The sequence below is a fragment of the Micromys minutus genome (genome assembly GCF_963924665.1).
Source record: "Micromys minutus genome assembly, chromosome: X".
NCBI lineage: Eukaryota > Metazoa > Chordata > Mammalia > Rodentia > Muridae > Micromys > Micromys minutus.
The window spans coordinates 44,223,339-44,245,996 of NC_137970.1; the positions used below are offsets into that span (position 1 = coordinate 44,223,339).

The 22,658-nt window shown below is 36.4% G+C and overlaps 1 pseudogene across 1 annotated transcript in view; it reads left to right on the plus strand.

The window, feature by feature from the left end:
- The window catches only part of LOC308414904 (tRNA N(3)-cytidine methyltransferase METTL2-like), a 35,148-nt pseudogene extending 12,745 nt beyond the window's left edge, over positions 1–22,403 (plus strand). Inside the window, exon 2 of the transcript in view lies at positions 21,340–22,403. The product of the transcript in view is annotated as a tRNA N(3)-cytidine methyltransferase METTL2-like (transcript). The remainder of the gene's footprint in view (positions 1–21,339) is intronic.
- Positions 22,404–22,658: the final 255 nt, after the last annotated feature.

Here is a 22,658-nt window from a genome sequence, read left to right on the forward strand (position 1 = left end):
TTGGGCATTCTGAGCTTTTTGGCTAATATCCATCTTAATGGAATGTGAGTCTTGCTATCCTAACATTGTTCACTATACAAATATGATTCTCTTATAAATACTAAAAGAAAAACTAATTTATTGGTATAGAGATACATATTTCAAAAGCAGATACAGTGTACATTTAGCATAATAATAGTAGTAGGTTCACTTTAGGCTGCATGAGATTACCACAGAGAGATTTTGTATTTTATATATAATATCAGGAATATGTTTCCTCCTGTGGCTTGAGTTATAAATAAAATACAAAAATCAGCTAACTGTCTCATAGCATTGATTCCACTTTTGTACCCATAGGCACATCTTTCTAGGCTGTTCATGTGTGGGGGTTGCAGAGTTCACAGCTGGATATGACTGTTGGTGACTTTTTTCTTTCAACTACTGCATAGCACCTTCTATTTTATGCACATTAACAAGGAAGATGCCAGGCTAGTATCACCTTGATTTTTTCCATATCTCATAACTACTATATATGGTGCTTTCAGCAATGATGTTTACTTGTTTCTTTATTGTTTTCCAAACTTATAGGGCTTTGAATATACATATGGTTTCAGGTTTTGTTTTTATATGATTTCTGCATATGCAAATATATGTGTATTTGGATGTCTACATAGTTCTTGAGCTTTTTTGGTGGATTTTTTTCTTCTGTTTGTTTTGTGTTATTCTGGTTTGTTTGTTTTATTTTATCTAATTTTATTTTAGTATTGTTTTCTTAGATGACTGTTTCTTTAAAAGAGAAATAAAGAAAGGAAGTGGTCAGTCAGAATGGCTAAGATAAAAATCTCAAGTGATAGCACTTGCTGGGAAGAATGTGGATATTAGTTGTAAAATTTACAATGCAGACCCAAAGAAGCTAAACAAGAAGGAAGGGCTAAGCTATACCCTTAAATCTAACTTATAACAGGGAATAAAATAGTCATAAGAATCAGATGGAGGGAAGCAAGTGGGAGATACAAGAAACAGGGTTTATGGCCACATGGAAACCTGTAACTAATGGGGATAGGAAGGTATGGGGCATTTCCTAGAAGAGAAAGAGATCTGGGATAGGAAAGGTGCCCAAGAATCAATCGGAATAACCATACTTGAGACTCATACCATTTAGAATAGGGAACACAAAAATCTACCTCTTGTAGTTAAGCAGGAACCCCAATAGTGCAATAGAAAAGCCAACTCATTCACAAAACTATTAATCCAAAATGCATCCTGCCTATAGGAAATGGAGAAACAGAGGGTGGAACAGAGACTGAGGAAATGGCCAAGCACCAATCCCTGAAACTATTCATGCTATTCTGTTATTTATGCAGACAGGAGCCTATCATGTCTGTGCTCTGAGTGAATATCAGCCAGATTCAGAGACCCAGAGACAATTGGGTGGAGCTTGGAGACCCTAATAGAAGAGATGAGGGAAGGATTAAGGACTGTAAGCATATAGAGAGGAGGGGGTTCAACCTCTTCTTTAGCCTACCACCCACCAGAGGTAGTTAATAAAATAAGTTATTAGAACACTGGGGAAGTAAATCTGTTTAGAAATAAATCTTTGGGGCAATTCCAATCATTCTTGTTCTCAGCCCCATCTACTAGCAAACACAAAACATTACTCAGCAGCTAAGGACAAGTGTACTCAGCAGATACCACACATAAATCAGAAAAGACACTTCAATTCAGAAGAAACTGTGAGGCCCAAATCCACGAAAGAGGGAAAAAGCCACATGAACCTCATGACAAGTTGTTTGGCATGATTATCTCTATGAAGTGAGATTCTCTGTATGAAGTCACCAGAAACAAAGCGCAGCAAAGCAATGTAAAGTGAAATGGTACATGTTTGTCAACAGCAAAGAATAATAAGGAAATCCAAAGCTTCAGCTCCCACTCTCTGTGGGGTCATATTTATATTCCTTCTAAATATCAAGCATCCTTTTATGCAGTTGTAAAGCAAAACATCCTTTCACCTATATGTCTGTTTCAGCAATACATTCTTTACTGTGTATGCTTTAGCAAAACATCTTTTTACCTGTGTGCCCCAGCAAAACATCATTTTTCATAACAGATTTCCAACAAAACAAGAGGACAATGAAGGGGAAAGAAATTCCACAGGAGCAGCAACAGAAATAACCTGGACCCTTGGGGGCTCTCAGAGATTGAACCACCAACCAGAAAGCATACATGGATTGGACCTAAGTCTCCTACATCCTGCACATATGTAGCAGATGGGCAGCTTGGTCTTCATGTGGATCCCAAACTGGAGCAGGGGTTTTCCCTAAAGCTGTGGCCTGTCTCTGTAATCCTTTCCTCCAACTTGGCTGTCTTGTCTGGCCTCAGTACAAAAAGAAGCTCCTAGCCCTGCAGAAACTAATGTGCCTAGAAAAAACTACATTCCATAGTCAAAGGAGAAAAAAACTGTCCATGTTATAAATAAACATTAAAAATAGGTACAGTAAATTAAATAAAAGACAAGAAACAGATGGGTGTGGTGCCAAATGTCTTTAATCCCAGCACTTGGAAGCAGAGATAGATGGATTCCTGTGAGGTTCTGGCAAGCATGGTCTAAAGTTCCTGGATGACCATAACTACAGAGAGATACCCTGTAGAAAACAAAAGAAAAAAATGCAGGAAGCAACATTTTGGGAAGAAGAGAGGAATAAGTGTAGCCAAGAGAGTGTAGAAAAAAAAACAAGTCTAAAAATATTGAAAAACAAAATGCTACTATAAAGACACAGACACATAGGTGCACACACACACACACACAGTCCAAAAATAAATAATGCAATGACTCCAAATTAAGCACACCTTTCAAAAATACTTTTAAATATTAATGGATTAATTTTCTTATTGAAAGACATATTCCATATAAATAGATCAAGAAAAAAAAAATTTATCTTACAGTTGTCAATAAGGACCACATATTAGCATCACAGATAGGCAATGCCTTTGGAAAGAAAGGTCAAATATATTTCAATCAAAAATTACCAGGAAGTAGTAGGTGTTATTATCCTAATGCCTGACAAAATAGCCTTCACACTAAAACTAACCAAAGTAGATAAAGAAAGAAACTTAATTACAATCAAGAGAAGATTACTCAAGTAGACATTTCTACACTAAACATATATACATACTAAAATGTGAACCATGCATTTTCTTAAAAACTCTAATGCTAAAATTCAACATACAGGTTAACAGCAACTCATTAATAAGAGGTGATTTCAGCAGAACAGAGCCCGGACCACCTGCCGCCCAGACTGCCAGCTCCTAGGGCTGAAAAACTGGGACCAGGAACAGAACTTTGGAACTTCTGTTTCCACCCAGCAGCGACTTCAAGGCACGGAGCAGAGCCTGGCCCCTAGGCCATGCAGACCGCCAGCTCCTAAGGTTGAGAGACTGGTGAGAGGGAGATCTGGGCAGCCGGGAGCAGAGAGATCTCTGCTTAGTGCGCACGCAGGGCGCACCCTCCGACCTGCCTGATCCTGGGACCAGGAACAGAACTTTGGAACCTCTGTTCCCATGCGGCGAATCTGAGGCATAGAACAGGACTGGGCCCATCTGCCACCTGGACCAGTGGAGATCCAGGGACAAAGACCAGATACAAGGGAAAGGCAAGAACATATCACTGAAAACAAAATGCCAAGAGGAAAGCAAAGAGTAAATCCCAAGAAAACAAAGACAACCTTGCAACACCAGAACCCAGCTTTCCCATAACAGCAAACATCGGAATGCCAAACGCTCCAGAAAAAGAAGACACAGACCTGAAATCATACCTCAAGATGCTGATAGAGATACTTAAAAAAGAACGGGAGGAAAAGAAAAAAGATTCAGAAGCTTTTAAAGAGGAAACAAGAAAAACACTCAAAAAACTCAAAGAACTAGAGGAAAACAGAACCAAAGAGATGAAGGAATGGAAGAGGGAATTTAAAACAAAAATTGACACAATAAAGAAAACACAAAAAGAGATAACCCTAGAGGTAGAACACCTAAAAAAGAAATCAGGAGTCACAGAAGCAAGCATTTCCAATAGATTACAAGAGATGGAAGAGAGAATCTCAGGGGTAGAAGACAACATTGTAAACATAGACAAAACAGCCAGAGAAGATGCAAAAAACAAAAAGCTCCTAACCCAAAATGTCCAGGAAATCCAGGACACAATGAGAAGACCTAACATAAGGATAATAGGAATATAAGAGGGAAAAGAGTATCAACTAAGAGGCACAGTAAATATCTTCAACAAAATTGTAGAAGAAAACTTCCCTACCCTCAAGAATGAGATGACCACGAGCATAAAAGAAGCCTTCAGAACTCCAAATAGGTTGGACCAGAAAAGAAATACCTCCTGACACATAATAGTCAAAACACCAAGTGCCCAAAGCAAAGAAAGAATACTAAAAGCAATAAGGGAAAAAGGTCAGGTAACATATAAAGGCAGACAAATCAGAATGACAACCGATTTGTCAACAGAGACTATGAAAGCTAGAAGAGCCTGGACAGACATCATGTACACCCTAAGAGAGCACAAGTGCCAGCCCAAGCTGCTATACCCAGCAAAACTATCAATCACCATAGATGGAGAGATGAAGATATTTCAAGACAAATCAAAATTTACACAATATCTGAACACAAACCCAGCACTACAACGAATTATAGGTGGAAAACCCAATACAATGAGGGAAAATACAGCCTAGTAAAAACAAGAAAACTCTAAACAAGAAAACCAAAAGAAGAAAAAGACACAGACAAAACTCAACCCACAAAAGCAATAATGGCAGGAAACAGAAACAACTATTTCTTGATATCTATTAACATAATTGGACTCAACTCCCTAATAAAGAGACATAGGCTATCAGACTGGATACATAAACAAAATCCAGCCTTTTATTGCATACAGTAAACTCATCTCAGAGAAAAAGACAGACACTATCTCAGAGTAAAAGGGTGGGAAAAAAATTTCCTAGCAAACAGCCCCAAGAAGCAAGCTGGAGTGGCTATTCTAATATAGAATTAAGTAAATTTCCAACCAAAAGTTATCAAAAAAGATAAGGAAGGACACTTTTTACTCATTACCGGCAAAATCTGTCAGGACTCTCAATCCTTAACATATATGCTCCAAATAAAAAAGCACCCACATTCATAAAAGAAACCCTACTAAAGCTAAAAAATACATTTCACCCCACACAATAATAGTGAGAGACTTTAATCTAGAGAATATCATTCTGAGTGAGATAACCCAGTCACAAAAGAACAGACATAATATGCATTCACTGATAATGGGATGCTAACCCCACAGGCTCGCACTGGCCCAGAAACAACTCACAGACAGTATGAAGTCCAAGAAATAAAGAAAACAAAACATAACAAAAAAATCTTTATACAACAAGAAAACTTAGACTATTTCCATGTTACATTTTGTTTTACATGTACTTTATACTCATTGTAACTAGTAAGTTTTCAATACATACTATCAAACCTTTAAAAAAATCAAGTACTGACTAAAAAATATATTCATACAGTTTTATGTAAAAATTATTTTAAACTCTGAAAAAAAGTACTGACAAAAATGTATTGTATAATTTTATGCAAAATGCTTAAAATCTGTACATTTATCTTTGTTTTGTAAAATAAAGTTGTTTAAAAAAAGAGGTGATTTCAATAATTCATTTTCTCCAATACAGAGGTCATCTGGGTGAAAAATAGCAGACATAATAAATTAGTGACATAATACTTCAAGTTTATGGAGCAAATATATACAGACTATTTCAGCAAAATATCATAGAATATAAATTCTACATAGCAGCATACAGGAACCTCTGAAATAGAGCACATCATGAGCCATATACCAAATCTTAACAAATTAAAGACTGAAGTAATTCCATGAAGCATATAACCACAATTAAATGAAACATACTCTAATAAGTACACAAACTCATATATATTAAACAACTTATACTGAATGATTGATTATTCAAAGGAGAGAGTATATATATATATATATATTTATATATATATATATAGAGAGAGAGAGAGAGAGAGGAGGGGGGGGTAGAAAGATAGAGGGAGTGAGGGAGAGATGGAGGAAGTGGGGAGAGGGAAGGAGAGAGGATAACCCTAATATTCTACATTAAAGAATCAGAAAATTCTCACATAAATGACTTTATTATGGGACTCAAGAATCAGAAATATCAAGAACAAATATGAACCCACTAGATGTCAAACAAGATAAAATTTAGAGTCATATTTAATGAAATATAAACAAAGGTATTAATAGAAAGACTCTACTAATTTAGGAGCTAGTTCTTTGATTATAAAAAAAAACATAATTTCTTGATTCAGCCAAACAACCAAAATTGAACTAAGAAGAGATCGACAACCTAAAGAGAGACCCCATAACAGATGATGAGATTGAAGCAGTGATAAAAATCTTTCTCATTTAAAAGTTCAGAGCAAGATGTCTTAACATCAGAATTATTCTACATATTCAGATAAAATTTATATGCTTTACTTCATAAAATATTGAAATGATAGAAACAGAAGAATCACTCCCAGTCTTCTTCTTGGCAATAGCTTATCATGCTAATAACATATAAAATCACAACAACAGCCAAAGAAAAATAGAAGCCTGTTGATCTAATAATCTAAGATTCAAAAATGTTCAATAAAATACTTATAAAGTGACTACATCAAAATTATGTACCATCAGCAACATAGCTTTAACTAGACATGTAAATATAATTCAATATGCAAGAATCAATAAATGTAATAATCCACAAACTAATAGACATTTAAAAAATCTCATCATTACCAAAGTATCTGCAGAAATAATCTTCTAAAACTCCAGTATAATTTACTGATAAAACTCATACAAAGAGTAGGACTAAAGTGAACATGACTCAACAAAATAAAGTTTGCAGCTGGGTATGATTGTGCATGCCTTTATAAGCAGAACTTGGAGTGCAGATACAGGTGGATCTCTGTGAATTCAAGCCTAACTTTGTCTACAGAGCAAATTTCAGGACATCCAGCAGTACATAGAGAAATCATGTCTCAGAAAATAAAACAAAATCCAAAACAAAATCCAAAACAAAATATTTATATAGCAATGTTCAAAACTAATATCATCCTCAATGAACTGAAATTTGTAGTAATCCCAATGAAATCAGGAACGAGAGAGTAATCAGAAACTTCCACTCCTTTTTAACCTTGTGTTAAAAAAACACTAGGTACACCCATATAGAACTCAAGCTGTATTATAGATCAATTTTGACAAAAACTTCTTGGTACTGGTACAGAGACAGGCATGTAGATCAGTGGTGTAGCATCAAAGACCAAGAAATGAACCCATACACCTATGGCCACTTGATCTTTGACAAAGGAGCTAAAAACATTCAAAGGAAAAAGGGCAGCCTCTTCAACAAATGGTGTTGGTTCAACTGGGAGTAAGCATGCAGAAAAATGCAAATCAATCCTTTCTTATCTCCTTATACACAGCTCAAGTCTATGTGGATCAAAAACCTCAACATAAAACCAGGTACACTGAAACAAAAAGAACAGAAAATAGGTAAGAGCTTAGAACACATAGGCACAGGGTAATAATTCCTGAACAAAATACCAATCGGTTATGCTCTAAGTTCAAGAATTGACAAATTCAACCTCTTGAAATTTCAAAGCTTTTGTAAGGTTAAGAACAGTGTCAAAAGGACAAAACAGCAACCAACAGATTGGGAAAAGATCATTACCAATTCTACATCTAATAGAGAACTAGTATCAGATATCTAAAGAACTGAAGAAGTTAGACTTTAGAGAATCAAATAATCATATTTAATAGTGTGATACAGAGCTAAACAAAGAATTCTCAATTGAAGAATATCCAATGGCTGAGAAGCACCTAAAGAAATGCTCAACATCCAGGTCATTAAAAATGCAAATCAAAACAACCGTAAGATTCTACCTCATACCAGTCAGAAAGGCTAAGATAAAAATGTCAAGTGATAGCACTTGTTTGTAAGAATGTAGAGAAAGAAGAACACTCCTCCACTCTTTGCAGGGTTGTAAACTGGTACAGCCACTCTCAAAATCAGTCTGGTGGTTCCTCAGAAAACCGGACATAGTACTACCTGAGGACCCAGCTATACTACTCCTGGGCACATACCCAAAAGAATCTCTAACTAGAACACATACTCCAACATGTTCACAACAGCCTTATTTATAATAGCCAGAAGCTGGAAAGCATCCACATATCCTTCAAAAGAAGAATGGATACAGAAATTGTGGTACATATACACAGTGGAGTACTACTCAGATATTAAAAACAATGACTTCATGAAATTTGTAGCCAAATAGATTAAGCTTGAAGTTATCATCCTAAGTGAGGTAACCCAGTAGCAAAAGTACACTAATGGTACATACTTACTTTTAAGCAGATTCTAGCCAAAAATCTCAGAATACCCAAAAAACAATTCACAGAACTTATTAAGCTTAAAGAGAAGGAAGGCCAGAAGCTAGATGCCTTAGTCCTTCTTAGAACAAAATACTCATGAGAGGAAATAAAGAGACCAATAGAGGAGCAGGAATTAGAGAAATGACCATCCAGAGACTGTCTCACCTTTGGATCCACCCCATATACAATCACTATTGATGCCAAGTAGTGCTTACTGGCAGGAATCTGATGTGGATATCTCCACAGAGGCTCTGCCAGAGCCATACTGATACAGAGGAGGATGCTTGCAGGTAACTATCAGACAGAACACAAGGACCCCAATGAAGGAGCTAGAGATAGGACTGGAGGAGCTGAAAAGGTCTGCAACCCCATGGAAAGAACAAAATTATCAAATAACCAAATGTACTACAGTGCCCAGGGACAAAAACACCAACCAATGAGCACACATGGAGGGACCCATGGCCCCAGGTGCCTATGTAGTAGAGGGTAGCATTTTCTGGTATCAATGGGAGGAGAGGACTTTGGTCCAGTGAAGGCTTCTTTTCCCAGTGTAGGGAACGCCAATGTGCTGAGGTGGAGAGAGTGGTTGGGAGAGAGGGCACCTTCATGGAGGCAATGGGAAGAGGAGGGAGGAGGGGACTGGGGGAAGGGGATAACATCTGAAATGAAAATGCAGCGAATATTCAATAAAGAATAAAAAGTAAACAAATCCTATGTAATTCCAATTAAAGACCATCTCATGCTTCACAGAAATTGCAAAATAAAACTGTCCTAAAATTAATGGGGATCCTCAAAAGATCCAAAATAAACAATACATTCTGAGGAAAAGGAACAACTATGAAGGGATTACTACAGATCACAAGATATATTTCAGACTCATAATAATTATTATTATCAAACTGTCAAAAAAGACATATAAACTAATGAAACAAAATTTAAGACCCTAACAGGAGAGCACACAAAATGCAGCCATTAAAAAAGATGGCAAAAAGAAATACAGTGAAAAGAGAGGGAAAAAATACAGCATCTTTAGCTAGTGGTCCTGAGAAAATTGGGTACCTCAATGCAGGAGAATTAAATTAAACCTGCACTAAAACTAATTTAATATAGACCAATACCTAGATATGAAACCTGAAATACTGAAACTTTTTAAAGAAAACACTGGCAAAACCCCACAGATATATTGTGGAAAAGGATTTTATGAATAGAGCCCCATTTATCCAAGAATTCATTCCAAAATTGATAGTATTTCTTTATACAACAAAATTGCCCTTTGCACAATAAAAGATATTATCAGCTGAGTGGAGAGTGCCAACAAAATGGGCTATCTATCTAAACAAAAATTAAATATCCAAAATATATACGGAATTCAAAAGAACAAAGACTCAAAAACAAATGATTCATTCAAAAGTGGCTTTGTGATCAGAATAGAGAATTCTCAGAAGAAGAAATTAAAATGACAAATTAATATCTAAAAAATGTTCACAATGCCTAGCAATTATGGAATTATAAATCAAAACAACCTTGAAATTTCTACTTGCCTCAGTCACAATGGAAAAGATCAACAATACAAACAACAAATGTTGGAAAGGATTTAGGAGAAAGTTAACCTTAACCCATTTTTGGTGAGATCACAAATTAGCACAGATGTTCTTGTATTCAGTAAGGAGGACTTTCCAAATGCTTAAAGAATGTAGTAAAACCTTTACAGTGATCTTCAAAGGTGTGGTGGTTTAAATATACTTGGCCCATGGCAAGTGGCAGTATTAGAATGTATGGCCTTTCTGGGGCAGATGTGGCCTTGAGAAAGTATGTCACTGTGGGAGTGGGCTTTGGGATCTTATACTTAAGCTCTATGTACAGCAGAAGAGTCTTCTGGCTGCCTTCTGATCAAGATGTGGAGCGCAGCTCCTCCAGCACCATGTCTGCTTGGACACTGTCATTTGTTCCTTCCACCTTGATGATAATAGACTGAGCCTCTGAATCTGTACACCACCTCCAATTAAATATCATTTATAAGAAAAAAAAATTCTACCATTCAACTCAGCTATATCACTCCTTGGCTTATGCCCAATCCACTAGTCATTTTAATCCATAGATACTTGCTGAGGCACGTTCTATTCACAATAACTAGGAAAACGATACAAAACCAAATGTCCTTCAACTGATTACTGGATAACCAATAAGGGGTACATCTACATTGTGGAATGCTATTCATTTCAAAGATAAATAAATTTATGTAATTGTTAGGTAAGTAGAAAAATCTAAAAGGATTGTTTTTGTTGAGGTGAGGCATTTCCTAAGTCATGTTTTCAGATTCAAGTCTTGATCCAAAATAACTACAGACACCCAGAAAATTAAAGAAGCCCCATGGAGGACAGTAGAAATGATACTAGTAGGGTTCAAGTGAAACTTGTAAATCTTTAAATAAATGGGAGAAATAAATAAAGAAGTATGATAGTAAATTAATGATAAATATACATGAGACATTTGTAATGAATCATATCATTAATCAACATAAATTATACATAACAAATATAAATAGGTGAATTTACATGCACATGAAGAGTTTAAATAAAATTTTCCCATTTGGGCTGACAACACTTCCTTCAAAAAGCATAGATCACTTAGCAGGACTCCAAACAGCAAGCATCAGAAGCTTTGTTTTGAGGTAGTTGAGGTTACCCAAGACACTTTATAAATAAACAACCTATTGCTGTTGTCCTAGATTGCCCTTCAAATACGCAAAGCAAGTTGTTATTGCCTGAAAACACCATGCACTTTGGACTTAGGTCCTAGCACATCTGAGTAGGAACTGACTGACCTGAAAGCTGCCTTCCTGAGGTCTGGACTTCATTACACTAGAAAGCATCATAGACATTTCCAAGGGAAGAAAACAACCAATAGTCCCACTCAAGTATGATAATGATAAACCACAATAATGATAAACATGGGAAAATAACGTCATGGGAGCAATAGTAGCACATATTCTTTGGAAATAAGCAACAGCTCTCTAATTAGACTTCAGGCCATTTAACAAGAGGGAAATATAGGGGAATTGGGGCTAATCACTGGAAAGTTTCAGATGCCAGGCAAGCAAGAGGTTCCCAGGGGGCATGACATTAGCGTAAATACCCAATGAAGTGGGGGCAACCTGTAGAGACCATACCCAGAGAATAGGCACAGCCCCCAGTTGAGTGATGGGGCTACCTATCTACATCAAAAATTTTAACCCAGAACTGGTCCTGGCTAAAATAAATGTAGGGCCAAAGAGAGACTGGAGGAAAGGCCATTCAAAGAATGCATCACCTGGGGATCCATCCTGTCTGCAGTGACCAAACCCAGAACTATTGCTGATGCCAAGAAGTGCTTGCTGACCACAGCCTGGTATAGCTGTCTCCTGATAGTGCTCTGCCAAATATTGACCAATACAGATGTGGATGCTCACAGCTGAATGTCAGACTGAGCACAGGGATCCCAGTGGAGGAGTTAGGGGAAGGACTGAAGGCCCTGACAGGTTTGCAATCCCATAGGAAGTGCCACAATATCAACAAACCAGACAGACACTCCAGAGTTACAAGGGACTAAACCGCCAACCAGAGAATCCACATAGAGGGACCCAAGGCTCCATCTCTACATGTAGCAGAAGATAGACTTATCTAACATCCATGGGAGAGGAGGCCCTAGGTCCTGTGAAGGCTCAATTCCCCAGCATAGGGGGATGCTAAGGCAGTGAAGCAGGAATGGGTGGTCAGAGGAGCACCCTCAGAGAAGCAGGGTGAGGAGATTGGTTAGGGAGTTTGTGGAGGAAAACTAGGAACTGGGATGGCATCTGAAATGTACATAAGTAAAATAACCAATTTAAAAAAACAAAGTAAATCTATTCTTGTATCTTGGTGGGGTGGAGGAGACCTAAAACCACAACTTTACTAACACAGCATAATCTTTAACTACATTTCTATCTTTTTTTTTACTTTATATCCACAGAAAAGTCTAGGTTTTGTCCCATATCAAGAAACATCTCTTTGCAACCAATACAAACCTTTAGAGAAAGCCTAAGCTAATCAAAATTAAGAGAATAGAATTAGTGCTCATTGTCAACTTATATATCAAATCCTAGGGCTTAGAAATCCTAACACAAGAGCAACAGAAAGAGTGTAAAGTCTAGAGTAACAGGAGGGTAATTATGATATTTTAGTTCTAAAGATATCTAAGAAACTGAACCCATAAAGTTCCATTAATATGGCTGCCTGAACAGTGGCAATGCCAACACCAACAGACATGAGAACATGGATGATAGGAAGCTCATTATACCTCAACTTTCAACCTAAATCTAGAAGACACTTAAAGATTAGAGAGAGTAGGAAAAATACTCTTTCTTAGAGAATAACAATTCCCCCACACAGAGTGTTTATGCAGTATGAAGGAGTCAGTTAACATTGAACAGACTGATCAGGATATGTATAGTTGTATTGTAGATGTGTCAGTTAGCACTAGGCATCAACTCTGTTCTTTGTACTTTATTTATATGTATATATATATATATATATATATATATATATATATATATACACATATATACATATATATATGTGTGTGTGTGTGTGTGTGTGTATGTGTGTGCGCACGCGTGCACGTGCATAAACATTTGTATGTGTTAATTAAAGAAAAAGTAGTCATCAAATAAATTTAAAAGAAATTTTTTTAAAAAGGAAATGTTTTTAGGAATGGAATTGAAGGAAGAAAATAATATAATTTTTATTATAACTTAAAAAGTATAATATAATTGCTAATGAAGTAAAAGATAAGTAGGATAATCTAAAGTCTTCAAAAGTACAAATCACACAAAAGTCATAGACTTATAGTTATTAGACAAAACTTTAAAGATGCTACTGTATTAAAGCACCAAGAACTACAAATAACTCTATCCAATAAAAATGAAAATCTTTCATCTAAGAAAAGAAATTAAAAGTATGACAAAGACCATGGAAATTTTTTTTTTAATTATGAGAGGAATCACAGTAAAAGAAGTTTAGAAGACTGAGACAAATACAAACCAATGGAGGCAAAAGCTAATTTGGGGAAATAATTAATAATTCAATTATGAAAGAATCTATGCAGAATACAAGAGAATAGAAAAGAAACAAATGCACAAAATTTGAAATGTTTATTTGAACAGTATTTTATTGTGTTAAATTGTAATATCAATTTTGTGTCCAACTATAAACTAGATTCAGTAGGTACAGTGTGGAATCTGTGCACTTTTGTTTTGAATAAGCTTATGAAGACCTTATGCCCATTCTATACTGAGAAACATTGAGAGAAGTATGACTAAAGACAAGAAACAATGTGAGGTGGGTAGCACATTTGAGAAACAGAAACTAAAAAGTATGTATTTGGGTGAAGTAGATTAAGTCATTATATTACAGTATTAACTATACAGTTGTAGGATTGAATTTAAGGAATAATTTAAGCTAGAAATAAAAATCAATATAATATTTTGCATGATTTTGTATTCCTTGCCATGGAATTTTCTACTTACTCTGCAGATAGTCAATAAATCCTAGGGAAATTTGGATAAAATTGTGATATATTTTATTTGTTCATTATTTAATTTAATAAATAGAGTTTATCCTGGATAAGATAGTGTATGCTATCCACAGGGTTACAATATTATGATGGTAAAAAGAATATTGTGGAAGGGGTAAGTGTGGAATGAGAAGGCACAGTGTAGTGGTTCATGGAAAAATTTTAGAAAGTCATAATGGATAGAGAAATTGATAATGATAATGACAGAATTTAAGCTAATGGAAATGAGACTGGGGACAGAGAAATGTGGCTGGATAATAAAGAATTTGAATTTGAATTCCAGGATTTAATGAACTACTGGATGCATGGAAGCAAGAATGAAAGAATCATGGAGAATAAATGGCTTTAAATTGAGCAATGTGAATAGGTAATGGTGCCAAGGGAGTATGAAAGAGAAGGAAGAAAAGTGGAAGTGAGAGAAAGAAATAAAAATTATCAAAGTGAGACAAAAATACCAGCTATTTCTTAAAACAATTTAGTGCCCTCAATAATAATGGCATACTGGCTTTGACATGAAGGAGAATGATATTTTCAAGGCCATGGTATAATAACTTCAGTTTTACTTATTGTCATAATCAGATAACCCTATAGACTATGGCAGTGGGGTAGAAGACATGGGGCTATCCTATGCAGTATAATGTTGAGAATCATCTTCTCTACCAACTGTATTTCAGTAGCATTTTCACAGGCATAACAATAAAAACGGCTTTCAGATATTTTCAAATACCTTCTAGGGGGAAACTATCCCAAGGTAACAGTAAACTTCCTCCCCTATCACTGTTGTATGATGACACCAGTTATTAAAATTACCTGGTACAATGCTATTTCCTGTCTTTGTTGTTTATAACCCACTCCCCTGTTATATCCAACATGTTTCATATTACTCCTCAGCATCAAGGATTGCCTCTTGTATAAGCAGACCATGTCACAGGGCCATGGGCAAGCTATGTCTTTTCTCTCTGGTCAACATCCTTTCTATATTTGTTAACAGTATTTTTTTTTAAATTATCAGAGGAAAACGTTTTTATAACTTCTTTTATCTCCATCTATGTATCTTAGCTCTTATACCCTAGTCTACTCCAGAAAATATTTTTCCTTCTAATAGTGTTAATGCTTTTCAGATATTTATAGAGGACCATGTGGCCTATTCTCTGTGCCTCCTCACCAACTGTGTCTCAAAAAGCATAGTTCCTTTAATCTTTCCATGCCAATCAGACCTTCCCACTTCATAAATCATGTCTACAGCTTCTCCCTGACTTCCCTCACTGTGCATTCATCATTTGGAGCCTCTGGTGGCCCAGCACTAACTTGGACATCCTAGGAGGCATCTCATCAAAGTCACGTCATTCCCTGACACAGTGTCTCTCAGAACACTCCTGGAAATAACATTGGCCCCTTTCAGTTACCTTATCATATTGCAAAACCATATCTAATATGAGTAAAGCTCATCCTCACACACACTGTTACCCAATCCAATGGAGAACCACATGTTCACATGTCCGAGGCCAAAAATAATATATGATTGTGGATAGTGGTAACGTTTCCAGGAAGCATTCTTGAACTGAGAAGAGCTGACCACTTTCTCTTGAACTGTTCTATCTTCTCAGTATTCCACTCATTATGTAGTACCCACCACTTCTAATCTCTGTGATGTAAATATGTTCCTGTTCATGAACTTTCTTCATGTGGGATTTTTTTGCCCAAGCAGCTCTAATTTTAAGTACTGAAATCTAATACCATAATCTTGGCAGACCAAGAGTAGAAGTATGCTATCTTTCCATATTAGACTACAAAGGATGAGAAAAAGTCATTTATACTAATACTGTACTTTAGGAACATATTAAGGGAAAAATAAAATGAACAGTTTCCAACAGTCAAAATGTCCCGACTGTCTGGTATTCTACAGTTCATAACTGCAAAGTTAATGAGTGAGGGTATGATAGTCCATGGGACAAAAATAATTTATAGTATTTTCTCTAAGATTTAAGTATAAATGATATAAATAGTATGATACAGCCATAAGAATGCTGTGAACAGGACATGATAATAAAAAGTTACTAATTGTGAAAAGACTACAACATTAAGTTGGAAATAAATGCAGCAAATAAGTTTATGTTTGTTTATATTGTTGAAAATCTATAAATGAAAATTTAGGCTAAAATACTCTCCAATCCTAGCAATTCTTAATATTATATTAGTTGGATTGTAAGAAATTTGTACATTTTTCTATTTGTTTAATATGAAACTAAATTATTTTGTTGTAATAATAAGGACATGCTTAAATTTATATTTGAAAAATATAATTCTATAAGGGCCCCTTTAAATTACATTCAAACAAATATTTATCGAATATCTACTTTATGTCTAGTAGTTCAGTAGGTACCAGACCACAATGAAGAAATATCAGAATGCCTGTCTAGCTGAAAGAAAAAACTTCATCTGTGGGGTTAGTGCAAAATATAATAGACTTTTTGTCTAATATGTTAAAAGACTTCTGTACCCTCTAAGAATGATTTAATTTCTAAATCACTCCCAGAATTGTATAGCCCCCAAACCACTGGATAAATAAAGTCTTAATAAACTAAAACATGAAAATAAGAAAGACCTCATTTTCAGAGATAATTATCAACTTATAAGTCAATGCCTTCCAAACTAAAAAATTCACTCCGTGGAAAAGAAAATCAAGCAATGGCATCATACTTTTACTAAATCCTAAGAAATAAGAAAGGATGAAATTTTAATGATAGGATATGGTAATTGTTTCAGAAAACCTGCCATTGTAACCTGATTTTTGCAAATTCTTTTATCCCAAAGGGTCATAATTACCTCATCTTTATATGTAAATATTGGACAAGAAAGCTATAGCAATCAGATGTAGCTGGTCAATATGTTATGATATAGTACCCCTTTCTTGTTCCAAATTCCTATGATCATAGAATTATGACACTAAGTGAAGATAAGAAGAATCAAGGTACATGCAAGGAACACAGTCAAAACATAGTGGTTAATGGATCAATCAGTGGGAGTTGTCAGATCACCTTTCCACAGGAACTTCTTGAACGTAATGAATATGCACACACAAGGATTGATGCTAAGGACTACGTGGTAGACAACTGGGCCTACTGCATCCTTCTGGTCAAGACTACATGATCCAACAATTCTCAAAATTTAAACTAAGTCCTCAGAATTAAGAGGCAAGGGATGAAAATAAGTCCCCTTGCCTGAAAGTAAAAACAAGGAAGCAGGATTGATGAAGCACGACTTCCTAAATTCTCTGATCTATGACATTTTGAGGTTTGGTCACAACCAGAGAAATCATTACCAGGAGATTGATCCTCATAACCAGGAAAAATGGTCTCAACTGGACTGAACTCCTTGCCCTTAAGAGGCATGATCTGATTCTGAGAAAACTTTTCTTTACACACCCTCTGGTCTTTCTCAACTCCTCCTCTGAGCAATGCTGGCGAGGCTGAGGAATGAAAAGCACCAGCTGGAACAAGCAACAGAACCTTGAGCATTAGAACTAGGTCAGATCTCAGGGGAATTCTGCGGGAGACCCTTTCCATTCCTCGGAGACTTCGGTTGAAATGACACATTGGGTGTTTTCAGGAATGATTACCTAAAATAGGGGCTTGTTTCCTTTCTCCTTTGCTAGTTTGACTGCTTCTGCTTACTTGTTTACAGTTCTGCTTGAGACCCAGGGCAGCAATAAGACATAAATGAGAAGATGTGTTCATGTTGGGCTCAGCATTCCTAGGAATGCTTTCAGTACAGTTTGCCAGAAGGATGTTCCAGCTGCAGCCAGAGCCTGACAAGAAGCTCTAGAGAGGGGAAAAAAACCAAAGGAACCATCTCAAAGTGGATCTAAAGTCTGCCTCACTTCAGAGATTTCTCATTTGACACAAATCCAAATAGGCAGATTGATTCAGTAAGAGAGCAAATATAAACAAATTTCCCAGCATGGTACAGGATAAGGCCTACCTGATTGAATATATCTTCCTTCATCCTTAAAGTCAAGTAAGTATTCTGCCCTGCTTCCAAGAAAGCACATAGTGGAACTTTGTCTAGCACAATGGAATTGGAGTTATGTGATTCTAGAATTGTATTTGGCAGATATCTAACAAGTGTTCAATATGTATATATGAGTCTACTGACAAAGGATATGTTCTTAATACTAGTGAACTATGGCAAGTCAGTTATATTCTCTGGTCCTTAAATTTGCTATCTGCAATATGAAGATATTATTCTCTTTCTTACTTAGATGATGAAATACCTGCTGAACATAAAAGGGAATGCACCTGTCATTGTTGTGTATTGTTAGATGTATTTCTTGTTGCTTTTAAAAATTATAGGTCAAAGTAATTGAGCAACAGCTGAAACAGACTTCAGATCTACTGCTTTTCCTCTGCTTATAAGGGAGGTGTCAGGGAAGGCCAATCAATAAGAACTTGAACTCCTTGTTTTGCAATTTCACTCAAAAGATGATGATGAAGACCTAGACCACAACAAGAATTTTGAAACAAACCTAAAATAGAAATAATCCAACTCTCAGTGCCTTAGAGTATTTTAAACTCAAGGTTGAAAAGGCAGTTGCACATATTCTAAATTTGGACATCTTACATGCACATGTGGCCCCTTTGTGAAATTGTATGCTACTCACTACATTTGTCAATTATTTTATTTGCAAATGTGGTTGATAATTTCAGTGTCTACTTTAGTGATTGTAATGAACTTGAAGGGTTGAGATATAAATATGTGTTTAAATGTTTTTAGGCTTGAATTAAACATGCAATAATATAAAGCGAGCTATTATTAGCAATCTAGAATATATATAGCAATTCCATACTTTCTAGGTAAGTGGCCCAAGGATTATTACTGTCTTTTAGTTTCTGCTCTTTTAAACTCATGGAAACAACTTGAACAAGAATATTTCTATGGGGTTATGTTCCACCAATTTTCCACTGGCTTTCTTAGCTATTCCCTTTTGCTGTAATAAAGCAAACAACTATATAGCAGAACAATTCACTCTATTTTTACCTTCTCTCTTTCTCTTAAATCTATATACAAGTTAATTTATAGCATAACCACAACAGGAAAAATTTTTAATATCATTGAAATGGCACCTAGTCCATCTTTTACAAAGTTGTTACTCAGAATTTTATTTCAATTACACTAAAGAATATCATTTACAACTTGTTCTTTTAGTTGTTTTCCTGTGCCTTTTCAGAGCTCTGTCTTTATTCCTGCTATTTAAAAAAATGTGTTATTTTCAGGCAGAATAGAGAAAAAGGTCAAAGAGCAAGGAGACAGGAAAGAGGGAGGAAAATATATCAACCAGCCCTAGTTGGCAATACTACACAGTGACAAGATGATGATCTACTTCAAAATTCCTACGTCAGCCCTGACACTGAACTTGTCCCACATCCCATAACACAGAACTGGCACCCTGGCAATCATCTGTTTAATGCTTCCTTGTATCAATTAACAAAGAAATTGGGGCCCACAAAGGTTCAGTGACCAACTATTAAATCTATGAAAACACAGTTTAATGTACTTCATTCTCATTTTCCCAATCTCTTTGTTCCTTGTGCAGGACACTATATTTTATTTTTATATTTATTATTTCATCTAATTTTAAAGATATGCATATAATACAGTTACTGAAAATAAAGGGTAGAATATACCAAACTTATGGATAACTAAACGTAAAAGGCATGTCTTGGATTATTCAATCATTACTCATACTTATTTACAGAAAAATACACTCTCCATAACTTCATAATGTCACAATAAAGAAATAATATTGACCAAAAACTATTCTGTTTTGTGAACATTTCTTAACCAAGGAAGCCTGTTTTGTGGGTTTCTGTGTTGTGGGGTATTCACCAGAGAAGACTGCTCTTGAATATGGGTTTAAGCCCCAATAAAACATTTTTATTAGCTGGTCAACAATTATGCTGGGTATTTTGGATCCCAGTGTAACTCCTAGCCTTTCTCAGGGAAAGCTTTTAAACCCAAAAATCTTGTTCTGGGTTAAGATACTTCAGGTAACTAGAACAGTTAGCCAGATGGAGAATGGCAGAAATTAAAAAACAAGGTTAGTACTATTAGCGACATTTTCTGAAGTATGGACTTTGATGAATTGATCTTTGTTCTCATTTTTGGAAGGTGGCTCTATTTACATGGTCAACTTTATGGCATGAATGATACTTCCACTTTGGAATCAGTTGTGCTAAAGTTCAGCCTACAATGCTAGGGGGCCATATTATATTCTGCAGAATCTAATCTATCTGGCACTTGAATATCACACCTGCCAACTACATCACTGAACATAGCTTATCAATGTTTCCTTATCAATACATATCAGCAGCTTTTTAAACTTTTTTGATGTGTAGCAGAGATTGCAATGCTAATCTGGGAATTCTCAAACTAGGTTCCAAAAACTACTTGCAGAAGAATCTCCTGGAAAGCTAATTAACCATCTGAATGCCTGTCCATAGCTCAGGCCTCCTGAATTGGAATCTGCTTTAAGATGGATTAACAGGAGAAAGATTTTGGAAATCTATATTCCTGACAAACAAGGTAACAGTACAATTAACTCAAAACTACAAAATGACTTACCTTAGAAAAAATAAAACAAAACAAAAAATCTGCTGCTATATAAGTGATGCTCTGTGAATTAATAAAAATATCTTTGTTATCTAAGGAAATGTAACAAATAATGGCATTATAGGGCCAATTAAATCAAGGGACTTTTACTTCATATAAATGAGATGAGAAAAAATTTGTAAAACCTGTTATAGGGAGAAATGAGATATAAAAATGTAGTTTGAGAAAGATGAACTATGAAGTTCCAAAGATGTCACCTAGCCTAAATAATTTACTGTGTGTCTCATGGCAACGTCAAGTAATAGCAGAGCTACTGATTGTAAAAGTATTGAAAGATTTTCTACAATAACCATTGAGCATGCTCTTTATTTTGGGCCTTCAGTTATTTTATAGGACAGTATTTATTTTATTGTTTGGCTTTTCTCAAGACAGGCTTTCTCCTATAATCAGTAGTCCTGATAGTCCTGGAACTTGCCTTGTAGATAGATGACCTCAAACTAGAGATTCATATGTCTCTGCCTCCTAGATGTGAGAAGTAAATATAAGAAAGGAATTATCTTATATTCCTGCCTCTCCTGGAACACATTTTGTAGATTAGGCTTGCCTCAGACTCACAGAGATCCTCCTGACTCTGTTTCCTGAGGTCTGGGATTAAAATATGGGCCATTACATCTGGCTTTAAGAAAGGATCTTGGTAAGCGTGCCAGAGACTGAGGATGGGAAGAGGCCGCAGTTCGGGAACCGGTTCTTGAGCGACCTGGCGCGCGTCTTCCACCACAATGCCTGGGACAAAGTGAAGTGGTCAGAGGAGCAGGCCGCAGCAGCGGAGAGGAAAGTGCAGGAGAACAGTTCCCAGCTGGTGTGCGCAGAGAAGCAAGGACAGACACTGTCTTTTTACTGAGTTCCCTGAACTGGCACCTAGCCACAGTCACCTGATGAGTTTACCCTTGGAGAGCCCGAAGAGTGAAGTCTCTAAAAACAGAAGCAGTGAGGACGGACCTGACCTGACAACCGAGTGGCGCAAGTGTGCTTGTACCAGCCATGGGTGTGAGACTCAGGTGGAAGAGCCGGTGACTCAGAAGCTCAGTCTTCTAGAAATTTGTGCTGATGACTTCCCTGGCTCCTCTGCTACCTACCGAATACTTGAGGTTGGTTGTGGTGTGGGAAACACAGTCTTTCCAATTTTAAAAACTAACAATAACCCAGACCTGTTTGTTTACTGTTGTGATTTTTCTGCCACAGCTATTGAACTGCTCAAGACAAATTCAGACTATGATCCTTCTCGCTGTTTTTTGCCTTTGTTCATGATCTCTGTGATGAAGAGCAGCATTACCCAGTGCCCGAGGACAGCCTTTATGTCATCGTTCTTATATTTGTTCTTTCAGCCATTGTTCCAGACAAGATGCAAAAAGCTATCAGCAGACTTCTGAAGCATGGAGGGGTGATGCTGCTTCGAGACTATGGCCGCTATGACATGGCTCAACTTCGGTTTAAAAAAGGTCAGTGTCTGTCTGGGAATTTCTATGTGAGAGGTGATGGCACCAGAGTTTACTTCTTCACACAAGATGAGCTGGATGCACTCTTCACTGCCACGGGTCTGGAAAAGGTGCAGAACCTGGTGGATCGACGCTTGCAGGTGAATCGAGGGAAACAGCTGACCATGTACCGTGTCTGGATTCAGTGCAAATACAGGAAGCCTCTAGTGCACAGCGCCAGCCAACATGTGCCTACTCCCCGCATGACATAAATTCTTCATATCTGGGACTTTAGTAAGACATCTATAAATGGTGCCTTGATGATGTTGGACAGTCTAGAAACTTTGAGCCTAGGAACAATTACTTTCTATTAACAAGTATGGTTTTTTAGCCAGGTGCAATGGCACACGCCTTAATCCCAGTGCTCAGGAGGTGAAGGCAAACAGATCTCTGAGTTCTAAGGCAGCCAGTGCTACACAGGGAAACTCTGTCACCAAAAACAAACAAAAGAGAGTATGGGTTTTACT